At 38.8% G+C, this 12,093-nt stretch overlaps 1 protein-coding gene across 5 annotated transcripts in view; it reads left to right on the top strand.

Annotated features, from left to right (window-relative positions):
* Positions 1–12,093, top strand: part of FNDC3A (fibronectin type III domain containing 3A) — a 127,031-nt gene that overhangs the window by 31,241 nt on the left and 83,697 nt on the right. The window lies entirely within an intron of this gene.

Genomic DNA, 12,093 nt, shown 5'->3' with positions numbered 1-12,093 from the left:
CTGACATCACCTTAGCTGGACCACACATGTGATTTCATATGGCAATTCCTGTGCTGCTAATGAATAACAACACTCAAGTCTTGCAGTGATCTTTAAACAGTAGCTTTCACAAACATACATACACTGTTGTACTAGTCCTACAAACAGGGAAACTCTGGCATGGGTGAAGTAACAAACCCACAAAACACTGTAAGTCCACGACAGAGCCACAGCAGAATTAGCATCTTGAGTCTGTGTCTGGTTTTCCTTATTCACTGGTCCACTCTATGGAGCTAACCTAGATGCAATGTAACAAAAAACTGTATATAGATGGAAAACCACCCACTTTGAAAATTAAATATGTTCAGTAATAAAATATACTGGATATGAATAACTGATAGCTTTTACTTGGTAGAAAATTCCATGTTGATCAAACGTTAGAATTATGACTTCAAGATAAAATAGTGGAAAGTTACTTTTGTGTTCTAAGTAGGCTGTAGGTTTGAGTCCTTTTACATAAGCGTGTGTATGTACACTTGCTTGTTACCTTTGAAGTCATTACTGTCCAAGTAAATTTTTTTATTTTGTATACTTGAGGTAACATTTAATTGGTAATCTTACGTTGTGCATTCCAGATACCAAGTTGTTACAAAGCAATTTCATATGTCTTGCCCGCCTATGCATTAGGACTAAAACCAGAGGGATGCATGTATGGTATTTGAAGTAATTTCTTACAAGTAGGGAGGGATGCGTGTTTTGCCCTTGGTAGCTGTCTTTTTGCAGGTGAGGGTGTGCCGGTGGGTCCCTCCTATTGCTGGGATTAAAGATTGCAGATGTGCAATTGCCAGAAACTAATATTGGATGTTTTCAGTTCTTAAGTGGATACTAATAGAGGGAAACCTTTTTTGTCAGCCATCTGAAACACCTTTTATTAGATAATAACATATAAGACAGTTCTGGTTGTGGTAATATTTAGGGCAGACATACAAAATTACAAAGCAAAACAAAAAAGTGTGGGAAACAATTTCTTTCTTTTCATGCCTCTTAATAAATGCATAGTGTAGAATAACACAGTATTTAAGAAAGAGTGCAACAGACTCCAGTTGACTATTTCTTTGCTATATCTTTTTATTATAAAGTGGGTCGTCCCCTGTCCGTGTCCGTCTCCCCCCCCCCCCCCCCCCCCCCCCCCTTTCTGGCTTATTTGCAAACTGAAGTCATAAGCTGCATAATAGATTCAACTATGAAGTCAGAAGTTGGTTCATTCTGAGTTAGCGTATCCTATCTGGGAATTGGGAGGCTAAATTAAAAATGCAGTTATAAAATGGCATATATTTGGAAGCTTTGTTCTCTTAAACCTGAACCTTCTGTTGACTGACGTTAGATGATCCAGAAGCAGATGCTGCAGCAGCTATTTGTTGATTTAGTTGCTATGGTGACATGATACATTTGTGTACAGCAGGAAGCTCACTGTACATTGGCTAATTTGATAGGAAGGAAGGCTTGAGGTAGGTATTGCTGACTATATTGTTAATTGATCCTACCTTTCACATCCTGCCTCCACATGCTGTGTGGATGCACAGCTATAGAGGAAGGTAAAGGGAGATGCTCCGTGGCGTTTAGGTTAAGGTGCCCTGTTAAAAGAAGGGGGGGGGGGGGGGCGATGCTCAACACATCACCGAAGATAACCTCAGTATTAAGTGAATGGAACAGATTGGAGCAGCTGGAGTGGTGACTGTTGAATCTTCCTTCATCCTTTGTCACTGTGGTAGCACCAGTTGAATGAGAGAAATAAAAAGGATGCGAGCAACAGTAAGTCAAAGTGCTAAGGCTTTTCAAATGGGTTGTGAGATAAAGCATGTCACTAATTAATATCTTGATTGGAGCTATTAGTGGAGAAAAATGTGATTGTTCTGAATATGTGCTCTAATGACAGAGCATAAATGTGCCTCTGCCTGGAAGTTGTGTTGTGTTATACTCGCCCTTTTCCAGAAATGCACCTTTTTTTAATCTTATTGCAGACAGACTGTTAAAGATACAGTGTACATCTTACAAAGAGCTTGGCTGTACCACCCTCTTAACAGGTTTAGTTGAGTGTTAAAATTTTTTGAAGTAAGAATGACCAAGAGCATTAGCTGCAGCATTTTCCTAAATTTGTAAAATGTTCAAAAATTAATTTACCTTTGTCCTTTTGGCTAAAAATCTTCTCATCAGTACTGCTGAGCTTATTTCAGTTACAGTCTTTTTAGACAAATGACTACTGTGGGTTTTTATGTTGATGTATATTACTAGTGCATTTAGAAATATGATTTTGGTAAGTCTATCCAGTGTTTGTGACTTTTGCTGACAGTCATCGAGCTATCGACTCAGCACCCTATAACCATATAATGCTAAATATAGATGTTTTCAGATTAATAAGAAACAAAACTGAAAAAACAACCCCAACCCTGAAGCTCTTGTCTCTTTTCCAGTAAAACATACCAGAAAATAACATTGTTTCTGCTAGTGTAGAAATGGATTTTGATTAGATTCTCTTTGAATTGTGGTTTCGGAGGTTCACGGAAATGTTTTGGAACACTTTACCCTCTTGGTTTCAGAAAGTTTGTTTGGAGGAAAAAACCAAAACACCCTACAACCCCAAAAGAATCACATATCCCCCAAAACCACTCCAGAATGAGAGAAAAACAGAATTCTGCTTTTCAGTAGTACTATTTTGCTCCAATTTGTAATTTTTCTTACTGTACAGGAGCAGCCTCTTTTACTACATTATTTAAGTATGCTTTAACTACAGTTGTAATATAATTACTCTTATTTCTTCGTATTATTTAAGACTTCAGCAATGAGTAAAATTAATATAACATACCCTAGCTTCCCCCCCACTTTCTCCTTGCATTCTTACTTTTCCACTTTTTTCAGTATTTTAATATGTATGCCAGACTATGCATTAATTGGCTTTACTGCTAAAGGATTGCATTTCTTTATTTGTTATGATATATTGAGTGACAGACAAATGTTGGCATTCTTGTTACATATACACAGAGGCTTTTAACTTGGTTGGAGAATTTGTCCCAGATTTCACTCATTCTGGAAAAATATGTAAATTCACCAAGCGTAACTTCTTTTAGAGGAAGATATCAAGTAACCCATTCAGTTCCTCTCCCCTTCAGTGGGAGGTGGGGGATGACTGGGGAGAGGGAAAGATTCCAAATATCCCTTTACACTGAAATTCAATCCAGATCCTTTGGTTTTCTTGCCTTTGTGGCAGTAGACAGTGCTAGCCTGTGGAGAGAACAGAGCGCCAGTTCTCATGTGGGCTTATCCCACAACTTCACACATGACACGATAATTTATTTTGGTTTCTTTAACCTCAGTCAGGATTAAAATATTTAACCTTCTTTTCCCCTTCAGAAGGCTGATAGTCCTTGATACTGAAGGATCTGTTTAAGAGCTATGGTATTTTTGAGAGATTGATGTATATAGATTTTTCTTTAATGGGAGTACAAAAATATTTCTCTTGTATCCCAGTAACTCTAAAACAGTAGTTTCAATCTTTCAGTTGAGACTTTGCTGGTTAGAAATAAACCATAGGTGTTAGGAAGACTAAATATTTTTAAATTATGTTCTATGTTCAGTAGCTAATAACTTCTACAGACAGAGAAGCTTTTAGGTATAAAAGCATGCATTTGGGCGGTTCAGTTTTTTACCTACTACAAAAGATCTGAAAGTGTGGCTGTGAATACCAAATTTGTAAACAAAATTTTACTGTATCTGAATAAAATACAACTTCTAACTCTAAGCCAGCACAAACATCAAGAGATTTAAATCAGTCCTGTCCTTGTAGAAATACAGGTATTATTTGAACTGTGGCTATAAAACCTGTAATACGTAAGAGCATCCTTATGTGGTAAGGGTAAGACAGACTCTTCCACAAGCCTTATTCAAATCTGATCTGCAAAAATTTCCCCAAATTAGGTACGTCTTTCTAACTTTATGGAGCAGGGTGAAGAAGGTTAGCAACTGTCTTAATTCTGGATTTTTCTACTTCAGTCTGATTTTAAACTTCTAGAACTTAAGCAATATATTAAAAATGTTATTTCCATGTATGTGATACATTAGCAATAATTTTTTGCATGGGTAGTTTTTTTACAAATGAAATCTCTTTTCCCTTGCAGATCCACTGCATATGTACTTGATAGAAGTGACCAAAATATCTTTAAGGCACTGGGTTTTTTAGGTGGCTGTATTGTGTGTGTGTGTGTGTATTTGGGCTTGGAGCCTTGTTCTTTATCCTTGAAGTTTTATTCAGAGAGCTGCTTTTGCACATGTATAATGGTGAGCAAAAGGAAGAAAAACGTGTCAGACTTTCTATGAGGCATTTTTAAAGTTTGTTTTTAGAGCTTATTGACTTATTTCAGGTTTTACTTATTGGCGTGCTTTTTTTTTACCTCCATAAGGACAGAAGTAGTTTGGACTTGTAACTGTTCACAGTTTCTGCTACAGAAGGATGTTGCCTTAAAACAGCAAAGTAACATGCTTGCGGATTAGTCTTCAGTGCTTTTGTTTTCCTGCTCTGCAAATCTTTCACCTCATCTAGGGTTCTTATCAGGGTAAATCCAATTTTGGTATTGGTACTTCACAATAATAATGTCTGTAGGTTTTATTTCGGTCTTGCTTACTAACCACTTGATGAAGAACAGTCATTAATTGGGCAAGTCTATTTATAGTTTGACTTTTTTTGTGACTAGAGAGCACTGGGGAAATTTTCCCCTGCTTATTGTAACATAAATACATGTTTGTGATGATGCCACAACTCCGATCTGCCTTTCTTTCCCATCAGCAAGCTGAAATTATTTTGAATCCTGGAAATCTGCTGGTACATCACTACTTCTGTTGGTAGAATGGAAGCGCAAGTAGAGATGATTGTAGAAGTCTGTATCTTACTGACAGAATAAAGGGTCATTTTTATTGTTATTTTGGTGGAGTTAATGGGGCTTTAATTATGCAAACAAACCTATTCAAAGCAAGATTAGCTAGCTCTGTATTTTAAATTCTGTTATGTCCCTCACTGTACTCCAATGAAGAAATACCTTAACTTGCATATTTGACTGGCACAAGCAGAATGTTGGGCTGCTTATGAAAGTATTCTGTATCCATAAAAACAAGGATTTTTAAGATATAAATCTGCTACATTTTGTATTGTTGCTGTTCTGCTTTTAAAAGGCATTGCTGTGACAATACTGGCGGAGCAAAATATCTCTAAGATTCTTATTTTGGCTTCTGCAGCCTCTGCTTCTTGCTGATAAAAGTTACTTCTAGACCTTTCTGGAGATAAGTTAACATTTGGCCTTCAGTTTTCCCTTTTTTTTTTTTTTGCGCAACCCCTTGAGCTGAGATGGCTGCAGCTCTGACTTGCACAGATTTCCATTCCACATTTTCTTGTTTGTATTCTTAGTCTTACAATTTCTTTTCTTACTCCAGCTATTTTTCATTTCTTCAGCGTTAGAAATGAGCTAGAGTTCAACTCCTTTCCTGGTTCAGTCTGCAGAAACATCCTGTAGTTTCTCTTGCAGATAGTGACAAGTTCACTGAATAAAAGTAAGAAACATTGAACATTCTCCTCTTTGAATGTTCGTACTGCCTTTGATTTTTAGATGCAAAATCAGAATACTTTCTCATCCTATTCACACTGATGTAGTAAAGCTAAATCATATATGAGATCTTCAGATGAAATTACTGTTAAACTATCGTTGTATCTCTAGCATGTCCAAATCAATGCTGCATGTCTCTGTAGGATGTGTTCATACTACTTGAGCTACAATAAAATGATATTTTCATTTGGAATTCTTTAGGAAGAGAATATTATAAAATGGTTTTATATAGAACTGTTGTGTTCTAAGAGTGTACTTCTAAGACCAGCTCAAATTGTGATTTAAGGTGAAGAACAGATTTTCAAACCTAATTAAGAGGAGGATGCCCCTTAACTAGGCTTTCAAAAAGGCAAAATGTTGTAATGCTCCTTCAGGGTACTGTTGGGAATTGTTTATATATTAGTAATTTAAGTGTGCTCAAGAATGTTCCCAGAGTTTGAGACCAAATGTCATGGAACAAGTCAGTTCTAGTAAACCATGTTTTCTTCCAGAAAGAGTGTCTGTGTGCAGATGGCCTGGTAAGAGTGGTCTCATGAATGGTTTCCAGTATTGTCTGGGAGAAGCTTGCTTGTTGGTATTAACTTGTGTTGTGGTGACTGTTCCAGCACCTGGGAATGTTCCTAAGCACTGCTTACTTTGCTAATACAGATGTGGGTTTAGGTACCACTGACATGGTCAAGGGGATGAAGCAGCTCACCTAGGAGAGATCAGAAATATTAGGACCTCCCAGTTTCCGCATATTGAAGACAAGGAAGGGGAAATCGCCAAGGCTTAAAAAATATTGAAGGAGGTGGGTGAAACTTACTCAGAACTGTTGTTCAGCAAATCCCATAGCACAGAAACTAGGGAATGTTTAAATAGTAGGATATGGTTTTAAAATGGCTAAAAGGTGAATTTCAGAAACTTGCTGCCACAGGAGGCTGAGGCAGCAATTCCTAGTCTAAGCAAACTGAAAAGAGTTTAGGCAAACTCATGGACAAATAACAGAGGTGGACTGCAGAAAGTGACTTGGCTTACTTCCTTTCCTTAAACAGCATCTTAATTGATATATTGAACACAAAGTACTGGGCTAGATGGACTGCTGACCCAGACCATGAGGACATTTCTTATGTTTTTATTTGGCTTGAGCAGCTGCCTGAGTTTAAATGGCAATTTCAGGAAAAACATATTTCTTCATATATAGCATGATTCAGTTTTGTTTGGCAAACACCAGCTTCCTATCTGGGATATGTATCTTGAACTGATGGTGGATGGGGAGTGAAGTAAATGTTTTGAAATCAGGGAAAATAGTGTTCCATGCTAAGAAGGGGATTTAATGAAGACTATTCCTTTTTGCAAGCCTTTCTCTGTTTTTAGGATGGATTTTGCTTTTAATATTGCACAACAAAGAAAACTCTATAATCCACACCCATTTAATTAAATTACTACAAATCTATGTGTGTTGTTCATTCGATCTGGATTTATCTTTAAAAATATCCTTTGTAGAATAAATTAAGTAACATTGAAAAGTATGAAATGTCACTGTTAAAACTGTGACAGTCTTTGGCAGCTGATGTTTCAGGTGTTTCATACTTCAGCCACTGGGCTGGTCATTTTGTTTTATTTATGCAAGAACTGTTTTTAGCATAAATGTATAGCTGCACTCTTCTATTTTCAACTTGTAAGCTAATCTCTGAAAAGAGATTGCGTACTGTTTTTCATAAGGAACTATATTGAGGTCATGTGGATCATCATTAAATAACCGTTTAAAGGAAACAATTTATAGCCCTAGTGGAAATGACACAAAACTAGTTGTAGACCTAATACTTTGATTTCTTAATAGCAATGCCTTAATGTTTTGAACTTGAGAGAAAAATACGTTGAGTCAAAGTTGTGTTAGCATTGAGAAACTACACTTCCAAATTTTATTAAGTTCTGTTATAGTTGGTTATGCTTTAAAGGCACTTACATGATTCTGGGACTTGTATCAAGGGCTTGGTGTCTTAAATTCACATATTTTGTTAAGCTTGTGCAGTCCTTAATTGGTATTTTAAATGTGACACTAAGGTGATTGGTGACAGCCAACATGGCTTCACTAGGGCAAGTTGTGCCTGACAGCTATGGTGGCCTTCTGCAATGGGGTTACAGTGTTGGTGGATAAGGGAAGAGCAACTGATGTCACCTACCTGGACTTGGGCAAAGCATTTGACACTGTCCTGCATGACATCCTTGTCTCTAGACTGGAGAGACATGGATTTGATGGGTGGACTACTTAGTGGATAAGGAATTGGCTGGATGGTCGTGCTCAAAGAGTTGTGGTCAGCAGCATAATGTCCAAATGGAGACCAGTGACTAGTGGCATTCCTCAGGAGTTGGTATTGGGACCAGTGCTGTTTAACATCACTGTTGGTGACAGAGACAGTGGGATTGACTGTGCCCTCAGCAAGTTTGCCAACAATGTCAAACCGTGTGGTGTTGTCAGCATGCTGGAGGGAAATGATGCCATCCAGAGAGACCTTGACAGCCCTGAGAGGTGAGCTCACGTGAACCTCATGAAGTTCAACGAAGCCAAGTCCGAGGGTCCTGCACATGAGTCAGGGCAATCCCAAGCATAAATACAGGCTGGGAAGAGTGTTGATGGATGAAAAGATCAACATGGCCTGGTGCTTGCAGCCCAGAAAGCCAACTGTATCCTAGACCACATCAAAAGAAGCATGCCCAGCCAGCAGGTCAAGGATTTTCTAGTGACCTGTATTTCACTCTCATGAAACCATACCTTGAGTACTGCATTCAGCTCTGGGGTCCACAGCACATGAAAGACATGCACCTCTTGTAGCAAGTCCAGAGGAGGGCCACAAAAATGGTCAGAGGGCTGGAGCACCTCTCCTGTGAAGACAGGCTGAGAGAGTTGGGGTTGTTGAGCCTGGAGAAGAGAAGGCTCTGGGGACACCTTATAGCAGCCTGCCAGTGCCTGAAGGGGGCCTACAGGGAAGCTGGGGAGGGGCTTTGTACAAGGGCATGTAGCGATAGGACAAGTGGGAATGGCTTTAAACTAGAAGAAGGTAGATTGAGATTAAATATTAGAAAGAAATTCTTTCCTGTGAGGGTGGTGAGACACTGGCACAGGTTGCCCGGAGAAGCTGTGGATGCCCCATCCCTGGCAGTGCTCAAGGCCAGGCTGGATGGGGCTTTGAGCATCCTGGTCTAGTAGATGATGTCCCTGCCCATGGCAGGGGGAGTTGCAACTAGGTGATCTTTAAGGTCCCTTCCAACCCAAACCATCCTATGATTTAGAAACAGAAATGACACCTGAAAAGTGGCTTTGTTGAAGATACCTTCCACTGAGACTGATACATCACAATTTTTTTCAGATTATCATAGTTATCTTAGAGGAGCAGGCAATGGAAAGCTGTATAGAATAATGTGTGTTAGCCCTTGGATAGCAGAGCTTTAGGTGCTGTGAGTGAAGCAATGCAAAAAAAGTTGAGGCATGGGAGGAGAGGCTGAACCGTAAAATTTTTCCAAAACTTTTCACTTATTTTGAGCCAACATGAAAGTTTCGCCCAGAAGGAGGAGATGAAGGCCTGAAATACTCAGTGTGAAAGATGAGGGCCTTGGTTTTCGTAAGTGCTGATGTCAGGGTTCATGAAGCAGCACGCTGGACAATGAGATGTGCAAGCCTGCACAAAGCCACCTAGAATGCAATGAAAGAGCTATAAATACTAAGCAACCTGTAGATTTTAGTGGCCTGACACACGATGCTCTGAAAGATCCATGTTACTTTTTCCTTTAGAGAAATTTTCTTGCATCTTTGATTATGTGCAACAGACTTACTAGGTAAGATGGAATCTGCAAGTGATTGTCTCTCTTTGGTAATACCTCTTCATAGTAGAAAGACCTAAGTCTCTCTCTTCGCATGCACAGGTTTAATTTTTCTTATTTCAAATTGTAAGTACAGAGGTGGTAAGTGTCAAAAAAGTCCTTCTCAAAGCAGCAGTCGCTTCCTGTGGGGTTCAGCAGTGATAAGGCTGGCCCAGCAACTATTGCTGGTCACACTGACACAGGTTACCCCAACACATAGACTTTTGAAGCCAGCAGTTCTTGAAACTTCTGAAATTTTCAGCCCTGATTCAGACTCTCTTTTGGCACACTTGGCAACAAATGCAGCCTATCTTGGAACAATTGTAAAATACAAATGTGAATGCACAACATAAAAGCAAGGCTGAAAGTGGGAGCCAGTGAAATAAATGCAATCAGACTTCAAGCAGACTAATAGTCCATTGACAAAAAGGCTCTATTTCCTGTTCCTGGGAACTGAGCGTCTAATTAAACTGCATTAAGTCCATGAGTCTCCCCACCCTTTTGAGTGGAAGTCAGATGTCCTCAGAGATGTGAAAATCTGATGAAATCCTGTGTGTCGGAGTGGTGCTGGATTCCATCAGGAGGCCTGTTGCCTCGCAGCATGGCTGCTGCTGAACACTGCCCCTTCTCGCTGTGTGCTGAGCCTTCACCTTCAAACTGTGCAGTGAACAATGATTCTTACACGGGGAAACTGCGATAAAAGAAAACTGGGAAGCAGAGGGCCCACATGCTGCAGTTAGGCCAGTTCCCATGCTCAGATCCGCTCTGCTAGCTGGAGTCTCCAGTTTGGATGTCATGCAGCAGAGGTCTGGAGGAAGAAAACAGGCGGGTTCCCTAGGCAACATTATTACCCAGGTTAGCAACCTCAGGCACTCACATAGGAAAAAATGGGAACAAAGCAGGAATACCAGTCAACCCCATTCCCTGTTAATTTAAAAGCAGGAATCCAGGGAGTTATACCTGCCATTGCCCTAAAACTTGAGGGGTTTGCAGCTTTTCTGCTTCTCATAGTTCATACAGTGGAGACAGAATATACTGAGCTGAAAATCATACAGATTGACATGTCAGCCGTAGCCAGAATGGCTCCTCCGAGGCGTTAAGGCATACTAAATCAGCCAAAATGCTTGGGCAAATGTGGTTATCCAACCCACACGTAAGAGACAGAAAGTTTTTCAGGAGTGCATGAGAACAACTTTTAGGTATTTTTATTCCAGTCTAAATTGGAAGCTGAAACTTTCAGTTGTAGTAGAGCGGAGAAAGTAAATCAATGAAATACATGTTCTAAATGTTATGCCTGCTTGGGGAGTCTGAAAAAGAAAGTGTAAGAAGTCATCCTCTCATATTTCTCTCCTTTGTCACTTTCTGAAACACTTTGGAATAAACTCTGACAATACAATATTTTCTGAAGACCTGTAAGTCTTATTTGAAGTTCATGTCTAGAATCCTCTTGTTTCTAAGTTTAGATTTTATTGTGAATGCTAACTCTTACTGAATTTTATGTTCAGACACACTTTAGGAGATCTGGAAAATGTATTGGCATGATAGAATGTAAATAATGATATAGTTCATTGTTTTTTCTCAAAGAACCTAAAGCTTCTGGAGACATCTTCCTCCAGTAACAGTATTTTTAAAGCCCATGCTGAAAAATGAGCTAAATCAATATTGAATCACATGAGCCAAGTTTGAAAAAGTGAGTATCTATCATATTTCATTGAAGTTGCAGATATGTTAGGGTAGAACTTGCCATCTTTTCATTAATTTAGAAAGTTGCTCTACCAGAGGGGGATGAATTAATATGATTTCTGCCTCTTCCTCACCCTTTTCTTTCTCTCTGGTGTTCCTAAAACCAGTAACACTCATTTTTTTTCTGGTTTGTGGTGTTTTGTTTTGGTGGTGTTTTGGGGTTTGGTTGGTTTTTTGTTGTTTGTGTTATTTTTTTTGTAAGCAAGACAAATGTTATTTTCTTTCAGCAATTTAACAGAGTAAATTTTTGGCCATAATGTTGAAGAGTTGTGTATATAAAGATTTGTGTCTGATTCACACTAGGAGGAGGACATACAGCGTATTTAGACACATGCAAGGGAGATGGAAGAAAGATGTGTCCAGAAAGGCAATTATGAAATGCATCTGCTCTTCTGTCTATTTTTTCCTTTCTTCATAACTTTAGCTAGGTTCTTCATGTTTACAAACTTCTCTTACAGAAAGTCAGGTTTCAAATGAGAATACGGAAGTCTAAAATGGTAGCTTTGCTTCTGTTTATTTTGGCTGATAAGTGTGCTTTGCTATCAATTCTGTAGTGCTTGGGTTTACAAAATTAGGCTAAACAGCTTTCCACAAATAAAACTATACATACATACTGTTTCATGCTGTGCATCTGGTGCGCTTACTTTCTCATGACTTCTAATAATGTTTTATCATTAATGGATGTAAAAACGTGCTTGGATCATGTCAAGAAGGAAATGAATGCCATATTTCCCTTATGATGAAAACTATTTGTCAAGTGGTTATGATGAAAATTCAAACACTGGGAATTCTAGGCTTCCTCCTGAAACTTTATATAATGGTTTGATTAATGCCGAAGTTAATGTAATTTGTTGAAATCATTTAAGCTGTACAAATAGTTTTT

The sequence above is a fragment of the Falco naumanni genome, chromosome 2 (assembly GCF_017639655.2).
Source record: "Falco naumanni isolate bFalNau1 chromosome 2, bFalNau1.pat, whole genome shotgun sequence".
Classification (NCBI taxonomy): Eukaryota; Metazoa; Chordata; class Aves; order Falconiformes; family Falconidae; genus Falco; species Falco naumanni.
This window is presented reverse-complemented; position numbering and strand designations above follow the sequence as displayed.